At 44.6% G+C, this 16,176-nt stretch overlaps 1 protein-coding gene across 1 annotated transcript in view; it reads right to left on the bottom strand.

The window, feature by feature from the left end:
* The window catches only part of LOC121559863 (reticulon-4 receptor-like 1), a 191,573-nt gene that overhangs the window by 16,328 nt on the left and 159,069 nt on the right, over positions 1-16,176 (bottom strand). The gene's annotated exons all lie outside the window — the stretch shown is intronic.

Raw genomic sequence — 16,176 nt, 5'->3', positions numbered from 1 at the left:
AGAGGGAGTAGGGAGGGGAGCGAGAGGGGGAGGGGGGAGAGGGAGTAGGGAGGGGAGAGAGAGGGGGAGGAGTGAGAGAGGGAGAGAGGGCGAGAGAGGGGAGGGGGGAGAGAGGGAGTAGGGAGGGGAGCGAGAGGGCGAGGGGGAGAGAGGGAGTAGGGAGGGGAGAGAGAGGGGGAGGAGTGAGAGAGGGAGAGAGGGCGAGAGAGGGGGAGGGGGGAGAGAGGGAGTAGGGAGGGGAGCGAGAGGGGGAGGGGGGAGAGAGGGAGAGAGAGAGAGAGGGGAGCGAGAGGGGGAGGGGGAGAGAGAGAGGGATAGTGAGGGGTGAGAGACCTTGATCTTAAGAGAGTAATATTTTCATTAACTGCACTTTTTCAGACCCTTAGAGCTTCACCATTGATCCTGTTGTAATGTCAATTCATTAACTGTACCGAGCCTCAACACGGCTTATCATCACCAAGGCCGCTGTGGTGACACTCTCTCAACACACACTCTCACTGCACTACTCCACTTCTGCTGGAATAGGATAAAATATTTCAACCACTTTCCTATGCCACGCACCATTCTGCGTCTACTTCACGGCCCATAAATATTTTTCTCTGTATGCATCTTCCATTTTTCCTATTGCCTGCCTGTTTTGTTTTCGTTCAATCTGACTTGGGTCTCAAATGACGAGTGATGATCATCTTCTCTTTCTCCCAATTCTCCTCAGCACATTAGAGTGGCTGTCCTTGAGTGTCTGTTCTCTTCCTCTCTCTGCTCAGACTGCTCTGCCTCCATTTAAGCCCATCATCTCCCCCCTGTCTTTTGTTGGTGGGTAGTCAGTGTCTACACAAGCTCTGCTGGGACTACTGCTGTTCCTGCCAGTTCAGTTTTTAACACAACATTTAGCACCTCCAAAGCTGTTCTTGGGAGAATTGTCAACATGTGCAAAATGTTGATCATGTCTTTCTTTCGCTCTTTCTTTCTCCCATTCATAGAACTCCCCTCCCCCTCTCGCTCTCCCTCCCTCCCCTCACGTGTCACTTCCCCCTCGCTGTTCACTTTGTTTTTGTTTTGCAGTTCCGCAGAGCATGATGCTTCTCTGGATAAAACACAGTCCCTGCCTAGTGGTGATTAAAGAAGGTCCAGTCTGGCCGTTTGAGATAGTACAGCAGCTTATGGGATTCACTGGGAGAAACACTACACCACCACACTCACATCAAAGTCCTCCCCATCATCAATCCTTCAAAACGCTTTATCCAATAATGACTTTGTTATTCTGACTACTTAGAGCAAGACTCACAGTTTTTATCCAAAAAGAGGGATCTGAGGATCATGACAAATCACTTGACAATCTTTTCCTTAGACATGCTTCTGAACGTTTTATCATTGCACCATTAAGAAGGGCGTCTTTGCTTCAGCTAACTGCCATTTGAAGTTTTCTATTTTGCCTCCCTCCTCTCCCATTGAAACCTGAGCCCTCTCGATGCGGGTGGACAGCGAAGAGAACCACTCGGCTCCTCCTCCTCCAGTCCTCTTTCTCTCCCTCTAGCTGCCTTGTTCAGCATGCAGCTCCTCTTCATTTGTGAGTGCTCCCAATCCTCTCTCTCCTCATAATGCTGTGCGCCCACTTCAGTCCAGACGCTCTGGGGCTAAATGGTTATGTTTTCCACAATGATGGTGAGGGATTAATTTCACTGCTTGTAATGACTTAGCCCCTTGAACTGTCTGACACCAAGCATGAGACACCCTGAAAACCCACCCAGCAACCATGCACTGATACAGATGAGCTCTCGTTAAAAAAAGAACAGAGTAGGCTATTCTGTTCATGAGGCACGATGATGAAATCAGATTCCCCCGTCACTCTGCTCGTCTCCTTGAAGACGGATAACGAGAAGGAGAGCCAAGGACGGAGTGGCGGAGAGAGAGAGACGGGTTTGTTTACACTAGAAAGTATGAGCAAAATTTCAGAGAGAGAAAAATGAGGGGAAATGGGGAATGTGAAAGCACCAGCAGAGAGCAGAGAGGCTGAGGGGAATGAGCTGAAGATAATGCCTTGCATTTTCTGTGTGTGCCATGCAGGACTCCTTCACACAAGACTGACTTAGCCTCGTAAAGCGGTTTGCATATCTCCCCATTGGGGCTATTATCTTCATACCTTTGTGCTCTTCAACCGCCAACTATCCCTCTGCCCCCCTCTCTCTTTCCCTCCATCCCTCTCTCCATCGATGTCTCTCCCCCTCTCCTCTCCATCCCTCCCTCTCTCCTCTCCACCCCTGCCCTCGCTCTAGGCAGAGCGCCCATGGGGGACAGGCTCAGCAGCCTCAGCCCTGTTTCACCTCTGGGACCTTGGGGGCAAAGCCCAAAGTCAAACACGGCAGGTTTGCCCAAATTATTCTTTTCTGAAGGGCTTTTGTGCACTTGGCTCGGTGATGGAGTTGAGGGCACACCCATCCACTCTCACCGGAGCTAGAGCAGCAGCTGTGACTCTAGGATGAGAGGAGAGAGAAATGAGGAGAGTTGATTAGAGCAAGAGAGCAGTAGAGAGGGTGAATTCTCCTCTGGAGAGAGACATGCTGTGCAGTCTGGGATAGTAGATGAAGATCACTCATTAATACCAGAGTGTGTCACCAAATGTTCTGTCATTAGCTTATGTAACACGTCTAGTCAACAAAGGGGTAGAAAATGGAGTAGTGTTTCTCTATCCTCCACTCTTCCAATGGTAATGTCCACAGCACCCTACTCTACATTTTAGTAGACGCTCTTATCCAGCGTGACATTCAGGAGCAATTAGGGTTAAGTGCCTTGCTCAAGGTAACATCAGCATATTTTTTAACTAGCCAGCTCGGGGATCCGAACCAGCAACCTTACGGTTGCTGGCCCAACGCTCTTAACTGCTAGGCTTCCGTGCCGCACCTACATGATGCTTAGTATGGAATAATAATAATAGTATGGCAGTCATTACCATATCACTGTATAGCCTTTGGTTAAGGATATTACTATTTCACAATCTTATCTGACGTTTATCAGTACATCGTTCCACCTTTATGAGCTTACGTGATGATATAATAGATAATTTCCATCATTTACAATCCTATAACCTTCTTGAATATTGAACAAGGGCCATTAACATTCACACATGCTAGCCTGCAGGCAGCCACGCACACACATGCATACCCCTACATTACACATGTATAGAAACATGTACAGAAGCAGAATCTGAAAACAAATTTAGGTTCCAGACTTCAAATCAATGTTTTCATTGGCTCATTAGGTAAGGCAATGATTGTGAAGGTCGGCTTGTTTGTTGATTACTGAGACTGACATAGATTTGTGTGAGTGAGCGAGTGAGTAGTAGTGAGCGAGAGTGAGTGAGTGAAAGAGAGAGAGAATCCTATTGTTCAGTACTCAGGTATTGTTAGCCTGAGGCTGCTCAGTCTCTCCTTCCCGGCAGTGACAGACAGGCATGGTGTTTGAAAGTGTAATTCTAAGGAGAGATAATGCACCGCACCCTGTACTTAGAGCCAAGGAGAAAATTAACCTTTTTTCTCCCTCAGACTAATAACACTGGAGGAGTCAGAGAAATGGAGATAGAGGGACAAATGTGCAGCAACTGCTTTTCACTGGAGATGAAGAACGTCCTGTTAAGTGTGGCAGATTTTTCTTCTCTCTCTCCCTCTCGCTTGCTAACTCTCTTTCTCTCCCTCCCTCTCGCTCTCTCTCTTTGACATGTACTTTTTTCTGGTACTCTGATGGGAATTTGTTCAGTGGATTGCTCCAGTTAGAAGCGACAAAACAGAAATTGGTAGCATATTTTTCCTACAGAAATAACTGGTGTGGGGCGGTGGTGTGTCAGTGAAATGTGGTTGGTTGATGTGTTGAGCGATGGAACAACAAGCTGCATAGAGATTACTACAGCTATTTCAGATGTGATGGTCCACCTAGCCCATGGAGATGAGGAATGATGGCTATGATGAGCCTAAAGTTGTGTCCCAAATGGCACCCTATTCCCTATATAGCGCACTACTTTTGACCAAGGTCATTACGGCCATAGAGGACAGTAAGGTGCTATTTGGGACACACCCTAAGACTGATGAGAACATTAATTCTGAGTACTTTTAAAAGTAACTGGAACTCTCTGGCCCCACAGCAACATTGCTTGTTCTGTATGCTCTGTCACAGATCATATAGTTTGGATTCACTAGAATGCTTTGACGAACATAAATCAATTCCTCATTTTCTGATTTCAGTCGATCAACACGTCTATAAACCTGTTGCATTATCACTGACATATTCTGGTGATAATACAACCTTTACTGTTGCAGTCAAATATGTAGTAAATAAGCTCCACGTTAGTGATCTGAGGACTCTGCCGCCCAGCCAGAGGACAGGCTACAGTGTATTTATATCTGGACACCCACTCTCTTTTTATCGCCACTGTTTTTATAAATGTGTGACACTGTGTAAGACAGGTAAAAGGCCTAAGCTGACACACACCCCAAATGTTTTATAGACCTGCTGACTAACGGAGAGCAAACTATAAAAAGAAAGTTTCACACTTTAATTATGCTCCCAAAAAATGTAATGGCTATACAGTAGCAACCATTACATGGTAAATGCTAGGAATACTTCTACATAACCTGGTTCAATCATTTACGATGTAACCTGAAGAAGGCACTGCATGCAGAACAGTTGGTAGCTATACCCATTAAAGGTGTGGGAGCATCATTAGAATGGCAACTTTCATTCTTTCTTTTTACTGTCCAAAGACAACACAAAAACCCACATCCTCTTCCCTTCTCTCTGCCACTCCACACACACACACACCACACACACTGACACACACACTGACACACACACACACCACACACACCACACACACTGACACGCACACTGACACACACACACACACCACACACACTGACACACACACTGACACACACACACTGACACACACACACCACACACACACAAACTGACACACACACTGACACACACACACACACACACACACACACACACACACACACACCACACACACTGACACACACACTGACACACACACACCACACACACTGACACACACACTGACACACACACACCACACACACACAAACTGACACACACACTGACACACACACACACACACACACACACACACACACACACACACACACACACACACACACACCACACACACATTTCTGTTACTCTCTGTAATGACTTATTCATGTCTCTAATCTTTTACCAGATAGATCTGCACTGGTGAATCTTATCAAAGGGAATCAACACAATGAGCAGCTCTGATACACTAGATGAGAGACAGTGAGTCTGATTGCCGTGTTTTTATCTCACGGAACCAGCTTTTCTAGTTTCATTTAAGAATTACCAATGGCTGTGCCCTAGTCATAGGGTTATTGGTTTGAACACATCACTTCACCCTACTCACATGCAAACACACACACTCACTCACATACACTCACATAAACACACATGTGCATAGTTAAACAAACAAAGAATTGACCAACTGGGGACATTTTGTTAGTCCCCACAAGGTAAAATGCTATTTCTAGGGGGTTTAGGATTAAGGTTAGAATTAGTGTTAGGGTTAGAATTAGGGTTAGGTGCTAGAGTTAGTTTTAGGGTTAGGAGCTACAGTAGGGTTAGGTTTAGGGTTAGGGTTAAGGGTCGGTTTTGGGGTAAGGGAAAATAGGATTTTGAATGGGACCGAATTGTGTGACCCCACAAGGTTAGTTATACAAGACTGTGTGCACACATACAAATGCACACACACTCTTACAATTCAGAATCTAGATAATGTGTAGCCTACAGTGTGTGCCTGGTAGCTAGGTGACTTACAACTGCAAACCCAGTCAGCTGCAAAACGTGCTGTCTCAATGGCTGAGTATTCCTATTCTTTCTGCAGTGTGTGGGGTGAGTAGTCCTGTTCTCTGCGGTGTGTGGGGTGAGTAGTCCTGTTCTCTGCGGTGTGTGGGGTGAGTAGTCCTGTTCTCTGCAGTGTGTGGGGTGAGTAGTCCTGTTCTCTGCAGTGTGTGGGGTGAGTAGTCCTGTTCTCTGCGGTGTGTGGGGTGAGTAGTCCTGTTCTCTGCGGTGTGTGGGGTGAGTAGTCCTGTTCTCTGCGGTGTGTGGGGTGAGAAGTCCTGTTCTCTGCAGTGTGTGGGGTGAGTAGTCCTGTTCTTTATGCAGTGTGTGGGGTGAGTAGTCCTGTTCTCTCTTCAGTTGGGGGTGAGTAGTCCTGTTCTCTGCAGTGTGTGGGGTGAGTAGTCCTGTTCTTTCTGCAGTGTGTGTGGGGTGAGTAGTACTGTTCTTTATGCAGTGTGTTGGGTGAGTAGTCCTGTTCTTTCTGCAGTGTGTTGGGTGAGTAGTCCTGTTCTTTCTGCGGTGTGTGGGGTGAGTAGTCCTGTTCTTTCTGCGGTGTGTTGGGTGAGTAGTCCTGTTCTTTCTGCGGTGTGTGGGGTGAGTAGTCCTGTTCTTTCTGCAGTGTGTGGGGTGAGTAGTCCTGTTCTTTCTGCGGTGTGTTGGATGAGTAGTCCTGTTCTTTCTGCGGTGTGTTGGATGAGTAGTCCTGTTCTTTCTGCGGTGTGTGGGGTGAGTAGTCCTGTTCTTTCTGCAGTGTGTGGGGTGAGTAGTCCTGTTCTTTATGCAGTGTGTTGGGTGAGTAGTCCTGTTCTTTATGCAGTGTGTTGGGTGAGTAGTACTGTTCTCTGCAGTGTGTGGGGTGAGTAGTACTGTTCTTTCTGCAGTGTGTGGGGTGAGTAGTCCTGTTCTCTGCAGTGTGTGGGGTGAGTAGTACTGCTCTTTCTGCAGTGTGTGGGGTGAGTAGTCCTGTTCTTTATGCAGTGTGTGGGGTGAGTAGTCCTGTTCTTTATGCAGTGTGTTGGGTGAGTAGTCCTGTTCTCTGCAGTGTGTTGGGTGAGTAGTCCTGTTCTTTCTGCACTGTGTGAGATTATGTGGGTTCACATCTGCAGGATCCACAGCACGCTGCCTGCTAAGTGAATTCTACCATCGTATACTAGGCAGGTCCACGCATGGCACATTTCTGTTTGATCTGCAGTTTTCAGAACATATAGTACTCATCCGTTAAAATCTGAGAGATAATCCACAACTGACCAAAGTAACACTGACCGCTTATGGTATCTTTTCAGCCATGTTGTACAAAGTAGAAGTAGGCCACGTGTCAGGCTGAGCTATGTGACCCCATGTGCCTCTTTTTCAGAGAAAACGTTAAATATCTGAGTGATGTGATGGTAGGTCTAATCTGTAACTGTAAGTCGTGTGAGCTTGCGTGTGTAAGCACATGCGTAAGTCGCTCTGGATAAGGGCATCTGATAAATGACTAAAATGTAAAATGTAAATGTAATCCTTTTTTGATGAGTCAAGTCACTTAGTGAGTTTGTGTGGTAAGGACCTGAGGTTCCCTCCCTATAGCCGACAGTTGGATGATCGAACCCAGTCTGCCATGGAAACATGTGAACCAACCAGGGGGGCAGACAGGGTATTCACCGGACGACATTAAGGAGGATTAGGCTCTTTAATGCCAGTTAGTTTAGCATAATCTCATGCTACTGGAGTTCAGTCAGAACCGCCACTTTTCTTCCAAAAAATAAATACAATCTGCATTCTCATTCCTCATGTTATTTAAAGGGAGATTTGTCATCATGGAGATGAAATAATGACCTGGGGGATATCAAATCAGAACTCTGTGCTGTGGTGGCACGCAACGCAACTCTCTCTATTGGCACTACTGGCTGTGGTAGAGGGGAGAGAAATCTAATTTTGGCCTAAGCTCTTGTGATCTGGCGTTGGTTCTCTTTTCAGCCCCAGATTGACTTCGCTGCACAAGAGCGCTGCTCCTTAATTATCAGTAATTGCATGATTCCCCTATTATGTTTGTGTTTAAGTGTGTTGTGTTCAATTTTAGATTGCAGCATCAAATGATTCCCTGTGCCTCCCTAACTGTGGCGCTCATCCACAGCGAGAGCGGCAATAATTATGGTGATTTTGAGCCTTGACTAAATGCGGGGAATGCGAAGAGGCATTTAATACTGTATGTGTGAGAGGCTCTATCTATTTCAATGGTGAGAAATGACAGTGACAGGGGGAAGTGGAAACTGATGAGTGAGATGGCTGAATGGTGTTTTTAATGGCCAGGCTGGCTGAAGCGTGTGTGCAGATTGCTGCATTGCCTCTGTGTTAGTTGAGTTTTTACTGTGAAGCCAAGCAGAGATGAGATGCTTTTCCACTCGACTGTGGATGTATATCATTAACAGCAGAGAGCCGGACTGTCAGGATGCATTTGCCTGTGTACGTGTGAGAATTTTATTTCCCCACCAACTGAAATATTGACAAGCTCTTCCTCACAATTAGTGTTTCCACAAACTACAAGTAGTACTTAATGAATGGAATTGAATCTCATGCTCTGGTCTCCTCTAATGTTAATGGAATGCAGCTAGCTCCCTATGTTAGCCAAGTATATCTCAACTCCACGATACAACGTCCACTGGCTGCCCCTCCTCCTTGCCCGGGCAGGCTTCGGCGTTCGTCGTCCCTGGAATACTAGCTACTGCCGATCTATGTTCTATGTTTCTATGTTTCTATGTTCTACCTGTTGTCTGATTGTTACACACCTGTTTCCCGTTATGTGATTACTCCTTCCCTATTTAACCCGGTGGCTCCCAATGTGTTTTGTGCGTGTTTGTTTTTTGTTTCGTGTGTCGTTGGTGAGCGGGTTTGTTCCTCCCTGTGTGGAGGTATGTTGTATTGATTTCTTTACTTATTCATTAAAGTACGTTTCATAGAGTTCTGTGTCCTGCGCCTGACTTCGATCCACCGCATTACACTGACACTCGTGACATCCACGGAGTTGAGTGCAGAAGGGAATTTTTGTAGAGAACCTGCGACTCCTCCAACTGCTTTGAGTTGCTGTGCAGTCAATACTTCAAAAATGTACATTCTTACACCCTTACCGAGTACCTGTTTGTTTTCTGTTGTTGCATTCCTTTCTTTGTTTACTGAAATCCATACTTTTTAATAAAATGTTAATCAAATACAACCTGTTTCCTTGTTGAGATTCAATAGGCATTCATGCTGAGTTGCCATCTTAGAGCAACAGCAACAAGGAAACAGTCAGTGGTTGTATTTGATTAACGTTTTATTAAAAAGGATTTCAGCCAAGAAAAGAAAGACACGTAACAACAGAAGACAAACAGGTAAATGGTTGTAAGAATTTACATTTTTTAAGTATCGACTGCACAGCGACCTGGAGGAGTTGGAGGTTCACTCCAAAGAACTCCCGTCTGCAATCAACTCAGCGGATCGTGGAGTTGAGATGTACTTGGCTACCTATACAGTGAGGGGAAAAAGTATTTGATCCCCTGCTGATTTTGTACGTTTGCCCACTGACAAAGACATGATCAGTCTTTAATTTTAATGGTAGGTTTATTTTAACTTTGAGTGACAGAATAACAACAACAAAATCCAGATAAACACATGTCAAAAATGTTATAAATTGATTTGCATTTTAATGAGGGAAATAAGTATTTGACCCCTCTGCAAAACATGACTTAGTACTTGGTGGCAAAACCCTTGTTTGCAATCACAGAGGTCAGACGTTTCTTGTAGTTGGCAACCAGGTTTGCACACATCTCAGGAGGAATTTTGTCCCACGCCTCTTTGCAGATCTTCTCCAAGTCATTAAGGTTTCGAGGCTGACGTTTGGCAACTCGAACCTTCAGCTCCCTCCACATATTTTCTATGGGATTAAGGTCTGGAGACTGGCTAGGCCACTCCAGGACCTTAATGTGCTCCTTCTTGAGCCACTCCTTTGTTGCCTTGGCCGTGTGTTTTGGGTCATTGTCATGCTGGAATACCCATCCACGACCCATTTTCAATGCCCTGGCTGAGGGAAGGAGGTTCTCACCCAAGATTTGACGGTACATGGTGCCGTCCATTGTCCCTTTGATGCAGTGAAGTTGTCCTGTCCCCTTAGCAGAAAAACACCCCCAAAGCATAATGTTTCCACCTCCATCTTTGACGGTGGGGATGGTGTTCTTGGGGTCATGGGCAGCATTCCTCCTCCTCCAAACACGGCAAGTTGAGTTGATGCCAAAGAGCTCGATTTTGGTCTCATCTGACCACAACACTTTCACCCAGTTCTCCTCTGAATCATTCAGATGTTCATTGGCAAACTTCAGACGGGCTTGTATATGTGCTTTCTTGAGCAGGGGGACCTTGCGCGCGCTGCAGGATTTCAGTCCTACACGGCGTAGTGTGTTACCAATTGTTTTCTTGGTGACTATGGTCCCAGCTGCCTTGAGATCATTGACAAGATCCTCCCGTGTAGTTCTGGGCTGATTCCTCACCGTTCTCATGATCATTGCAACTCCACGAGGTGAGATCTTTCATGGAGCCCCAGGCCGAGGGAGATTTACAGTTTTGTGTTTCTTCCATTTGCGAATAATCGCACCAACTGTTGTCACCTTCTCACCAAGCTGCTTGGCGATGGTCTTGTAGCCCATTCCAGCCTTGTGTAGGTCTACAATCTTGTCCCTGACATCCTTGGAGAGCTCTTTGGTCTTGGCCATGGTGGAGAGTTTGGAATCTGATTGATTGATTGCTTCTGTGGACAGGTGTCTTTTATACAGGTAACAAGTTGAGATTAGGAGCACTCCCTTGAAGAGTGTGCTCCTAATCTCAGCTCGTTACCTGTATAAAAGACACCTGGGAGCCAGAAATCTTTTTGATTGAGAGGGGGTCAAATACTTATTTCCCTCATTAAAATGCAAATCAATTTATAACATTTTTGACATGCGTTTTTCTGGATTTTTTTGTTGTTATTCCGTCTCTCACTGTTCAAATAAACCTACCATTAAAATTATAGACTGATCATTTCTTTGTCAGTGGGCAAATGTACAAAATCAGCAGGGGATCAAATACTTTTTTCCCTCACTGTATGTGTTCAATTTACTGTTATCTGTGTGATTGTACGTGCAGCATGCATTGGCTGCTGGGCGTGCCTGTATCGAATTTGTGGGATTGCATTATGCTAATGCTTGCATGTACTCTGAGTGGTCTTTCACATCAGTACCCTACCACACAGTATACTTATTACTATACAGTGCATTCAGAAAGTATTCAGACCCTTTACTTTTTCCACATTTTGTTACGTTACAGCCTTATTCTAAAATTGATTTTTTTTTTAATTAAACATCTCATTAATCTACACACAATACCCCATAATGACAAAGCAAAAACAGGTTTTTAGAAATGTTTATAAAAAACGGAAATATCACATTTACATAAGTAAATTGTTGTTGTCCTGTTGGAAGGTGAACCTTCACCTCAGTCTGAGATCCTGAGCACTCTGGAGCAGGTTTTCATCAAGGATCTCTCTTTATTTATCTTTCCATTGATACTGACTAGTCTCCCAGTCCCTGCCGCTGAAAAACATCCCCACAGCATGATGCTGCCACCTCCATGCTTCACCGTAGGGATGGTGCCAGGTTTCCTCCAGACGTGACACTGGGCATTTAGGCCAAAGAGTTCAATCTTGGTTTCATCAGACCATAAAAATCTTGTTTCTCATGGTCTGAGAGTCCTTTAGGTGCCTTTTGGAAACTCCAAGTGGGCGGTCATGTGCCTTTTACTGAGCAGTAGCTTCCGTCTGGCCACTCTACCATAAAGGCCTGATTGGTAGAGTGCTGCAGAGATGGTTGTCCTTCAGGAAGGTTCTCCCATCTCCACAGAGGAACCCTGGAGCTCTGTCAGAGTGACCATCGGGTTCTTGGTCACCTCCCTGACCAAGGCCTTTCTCTCCCGATTGCTCAGTTTGGCCAGGCAGCCAGCTTTAGGAAGAGTCTGGGTGATTCCAAACTTCTTCTATTTAAGAATGATGGAGGCCACTGTGTTCTTGGGGACCTTCCATGCTGCAGACATTTTTTGGTACCCTACCCCAGATCTGTGCCTTGACACAACCCTGCCTCTGAGCTCTACGGACAATTCCTTCGACTTTATGGCTTGCACCGTCAACTGTGGGACCTTATATAGACAGGTGTGTGCCTTTCCAAATCATGTCCAATCAATTGAATTTACCACAGGTGGACTCCAATCAAGTTGTAGAAAGATCTCAAGGATGATCAATGGAAACAGGATGCACCTGAGCTCAATTTCGAGTCTCATAGCAAAGGGTCTGAATACTTATGTAAATAAGGTATATCTACCGCTTCTTTATTTTTAATAAATTTGCAAACATTTCTATGCACTGTATATCTGTATATACCAGTGTATATCGTTCAGTATCCCTCTCTCCCCAGAAGGAGTCCCTCGTTCAGTAAGGCTATCCCTGATTTCTGTGGGGCTGGATGGGAGCTCATTGATGTGATTGTTTCTTCCCAGCCAGTCTTCCTCTCTCTTCCCAAATCTGTACCAACACCTGCCTCCCCTCAGCCAGCCCGAGGACTGTTTGTTTCAACAAACACCCTTAATGAGCTCCTGTAGTGCAGGATTTGCTCCCCCATCATCATTACTGTAGGGGCTGGTGTAGCTGAAACAGTAGTCCTGCCTGGGTCTGACTGGCAGCTTGAACAGCTCGTTCCCCCAACTGACTACTGCAACCTGCACTCCTGACAGCTGGCAACCTGCTTCCCTACACACGTTGACACAAACAAACATGCATGCAAGCATACATGCACACACGTCCGTTGGGTGCGCTCACACATAGATGCACATAGGTAGACGTGTATCGATACGTAGACCAGTGGAGGCTCCTCAGAGGAGGAAGGGGAGGACAATCCTCAGTGAATTTCATAAAAATAATGAAACATTAAAAAAGTGATCCTTTTTAGATAAAACTATACTAAATATATTCACGTCACCAAATAATTGATTAAAACACACTGTTTTGCAATGAAGATCTACAGTAGCCTCAACAGCACTCTGTAGGGTAGTACCATGGTGTAGCCGGAGGACAGCTAGTTTCCTTCCTCCTCTGGGTACATTGACTTCAATACAACACCTATGAGGCTCATGGTTCTCACCCCCATCCAAAGACTTAAACAGTAATTATGACAACTTCCGTAGGACGTCCTCCAACCAATCAGAGCTCTTGCAGCATGAACTGATATTTTGTGCACCAAATCAAAGGATCAGAGAATGAATCTAGTACTAAAAGCATAAGCTACAGCTAGATAGCACATGCAGTGCATAAAATGTGGTGAGTAGTTGACTCAAAGAGAAAGACAATGGTTGAACAGTTTTGAACAAATACATTTCTTCAAAAATTAAGGAGAAGCAAGAGAGAGAGAGAGAGCTAGCTATATTTCGTTGTAATTTTTTCACTTTCACTTACTTAGCTAGTGAATGCAACTATCTAGTTTAGCCTACTCAAACACCCGGCTCAAACAGAGAGGGATGCTATGTTAGCTACCTGGCTATGGCTATCCAACACTGGAACTCTTTCAAGTCAAGGTAAGCTTTTGGTTTTTTAATTTATTGCCACTGGGGCCCGCCGGTTTAACTACTAAACTGCTTGTTGACTGTACACTGTACTGCATGATTGTAGCGGGTTTACTAAAGCGTTAGTTCTAGTAGCTATGTTGACTATGACGTTAGCTAATATGGTGAAAACGATGTAGGCTGTGTGTAGCAGTTATGATATGAAAGTTTGGCTTGGAAAGGTTTTTTCGCCTAGTCACAGACAGCTGATGTGTTGTGCCCTGAAGTCCACAAGCGAAGGGAAAAGGTGAGAGGAGGAGAGCGAGTAGATGCGACAAGGAATTACAACGAGCAACGTGATCATGCTGTTTGTATGTGGCTGCTATGAGAAGTGAACTGTGTTTGCGTGTGATCAGGGGTGTATTCATTCCGCCGATTCTGTTGGAAAACTTTTCTTAAACGTAAGCAAACGGAACGAAACAGGGATAAACATACCTGAATTAGTCCAATAGAAACCCTTGTTTGCAACTTTTGGACTAATGATTACACCCTAGATCAGCTAGATGCAGGCAAGAGTGTGCAAGGCGGTATTGAATGTGTCACTGTCAGTCACCTTGATTACAAACAAATGTCTCTCGACCTGTGCGCCTACATTGTAAACTTTCATTCATAGGCTAGGTTTTAGCAACCTCATGATGGGTATAGGGAAAATGTGAGTATCATGTAGTAGCCTAAACTTATCGATGTTACATTGAGCTGGGTGAATGGAATGACAGTCATCCAATATGCTGTAATAGAAATAAGGCCATGCTCGTAAAAAATATAATTGTCCTCCCTCATCTTGAACGGCACCGTCCACCACTGACATAGAAGCTCATGCATGCATCAACCCATCTATTAGTTAAAGATGCACTATTTCCTGGTTGCTAAAATTCTAAGTTTGCCTAATTTCAGTTTATGTGACAAAACAAGCAAGTATAGTGTAGAGAATCATTGTACCATCTAAACCACTGTGAAATATATTTTCCATAACCAAAAATATTGTATTTTCAGCTGTTTGAAGCTGGTGTACAAAACCGAAAGTAAAATTTTCAAAAACGAAACTTAAGAACTGGAAGCATAGAAATAGCACACATAGAACATATCTACCGCTTCTTAGACTTGATTTCAATGAGAATGACGGATCTATAACTCACATTTCTATGTGAATTTGGTCGGGTCACCCAAAAAGTTACATACTGCAGCTTTAATGGATGACACAGAGCTAATGTACACAGAGCTAATGTACATAGAGCTACAGATCAGTGTATTATTCCTAGTCCCAGGTTGTACAGTAGTCCACGTCTTGCCCATGTAGCCACTATCCAGTAATCATGTGAAGTAGGCTGTATATTATAACAGTTATATAACTCTTCAAAATGTCCTCACAAGTTAGTATAATGTTCCATTCTTATGATTTATATGACTTGCATGACTTTACAATGGTTTTCACATCACATTTCACACTGTTAGCTCTACCCCTTCCTCTGGGGTACACTATCTAAAAGCGGAGGGTGAAAAACAGCCCTATATTACAGTGCACTGCGTGCTAAGTTTACTTTCATTTCCCTAAACGTGGCACCACACAGAGAATAATCATGATCTGCTTCGTCTGACCTCATTTCCTCCTTCCATCTGTTTTCAATCTTTTATTATTGGCCACCTGTGACATTGCATTTCTTGTATAGGCCCTTCCACCTGCCGTTGGACACCAGTACTATACCGATATAGATATAATACGGATAATAATAAAATACCAATATATTACCATGAAAAACCCTTCAGTTGATAAATACATCAAATGTCATACCAAACATATTGAGAGAAGCTGACACACAGGCAGGCGGATGCTTTGCTGTTAGATTCTTTATTTATTTACTTCTGACCTTTATTTGTCTGCTTCCTCAGAATCCCCCCTGTTGTCCTGAGCTCTTCCCCTTGTCTTCCCCGGGTCTAACGATCTTTCACTCCTCATCAGTGAAGCATCACACACACTGATCACACCTTACCAGGAGAACACACACACGCGCATGCACGCGCGCAAACACACACACACACATGCGCAAACACACACACACACACACACACACACTGATCACACCCCACTAGGAGAACACACACACAGGCAGCTGGCCTGGGACTGGGCATGAAACGGGGGAACCTGGATATCTCTGCTGTGCTACAGAGCATATGTCTGCCACAAAACAGCTGAGACCAAAAGAGAGAGAGAGATGCCTGATGGGCCTCCTTCACACCTCCCACCACAAACAAGACCCTCCGTCTAACACAACACCTCCACGGTCAGTGCCCCCAGCCACTGAGCTGGAGGTCTGTGTGTGTGTGGGGCGGAGATAGTGTGTGTGTGTTTGTGTGTATGTGGGGCTAAAACACAAACGGGGCTAAAACACAGACAGAAAAAGAGAGTGGGTGAATTTGAAGTAGTGCTACATAATATTTTTTTTGGGAAACTTGCTGTGTTTGATATTGCATGGTGCTCTAATGATATCAATAAAACCTGACTCTGGTGTGCAATTTACACTAACAAGGGATTGAGAGCGGGGCGGGTGGAATACTTATGTACATTTTTTATATGTTCTGTTTTTAGATTGTAGCATAATTTTAGATCAAAATAGTTTTACTATAAATTCCGTTAATCTCATGGTTTATAAAGTCATAATTATATATCTTATCTTCACTTTATGT

This window comes from Coregonus clupeaformis, chromosome 5, assembly GCF_020615455.1.
Source record: "Coregonus clupeaformis isolate EN_2021a chromosome 5, ASM2061545v1, whole genome shotgun sequence".
NCBI classification, from domain to species: Eukaryota; Metazoa; Chordata; class Actinopteri; order Salmoniformes; family Salmonidae; genus Coregonus; species Coregonus clupeaformis.
Note: the sequence above shows the minus strand (reverse complement) of the source record. Positions and strands in the feature narration are given on the sequence as shown.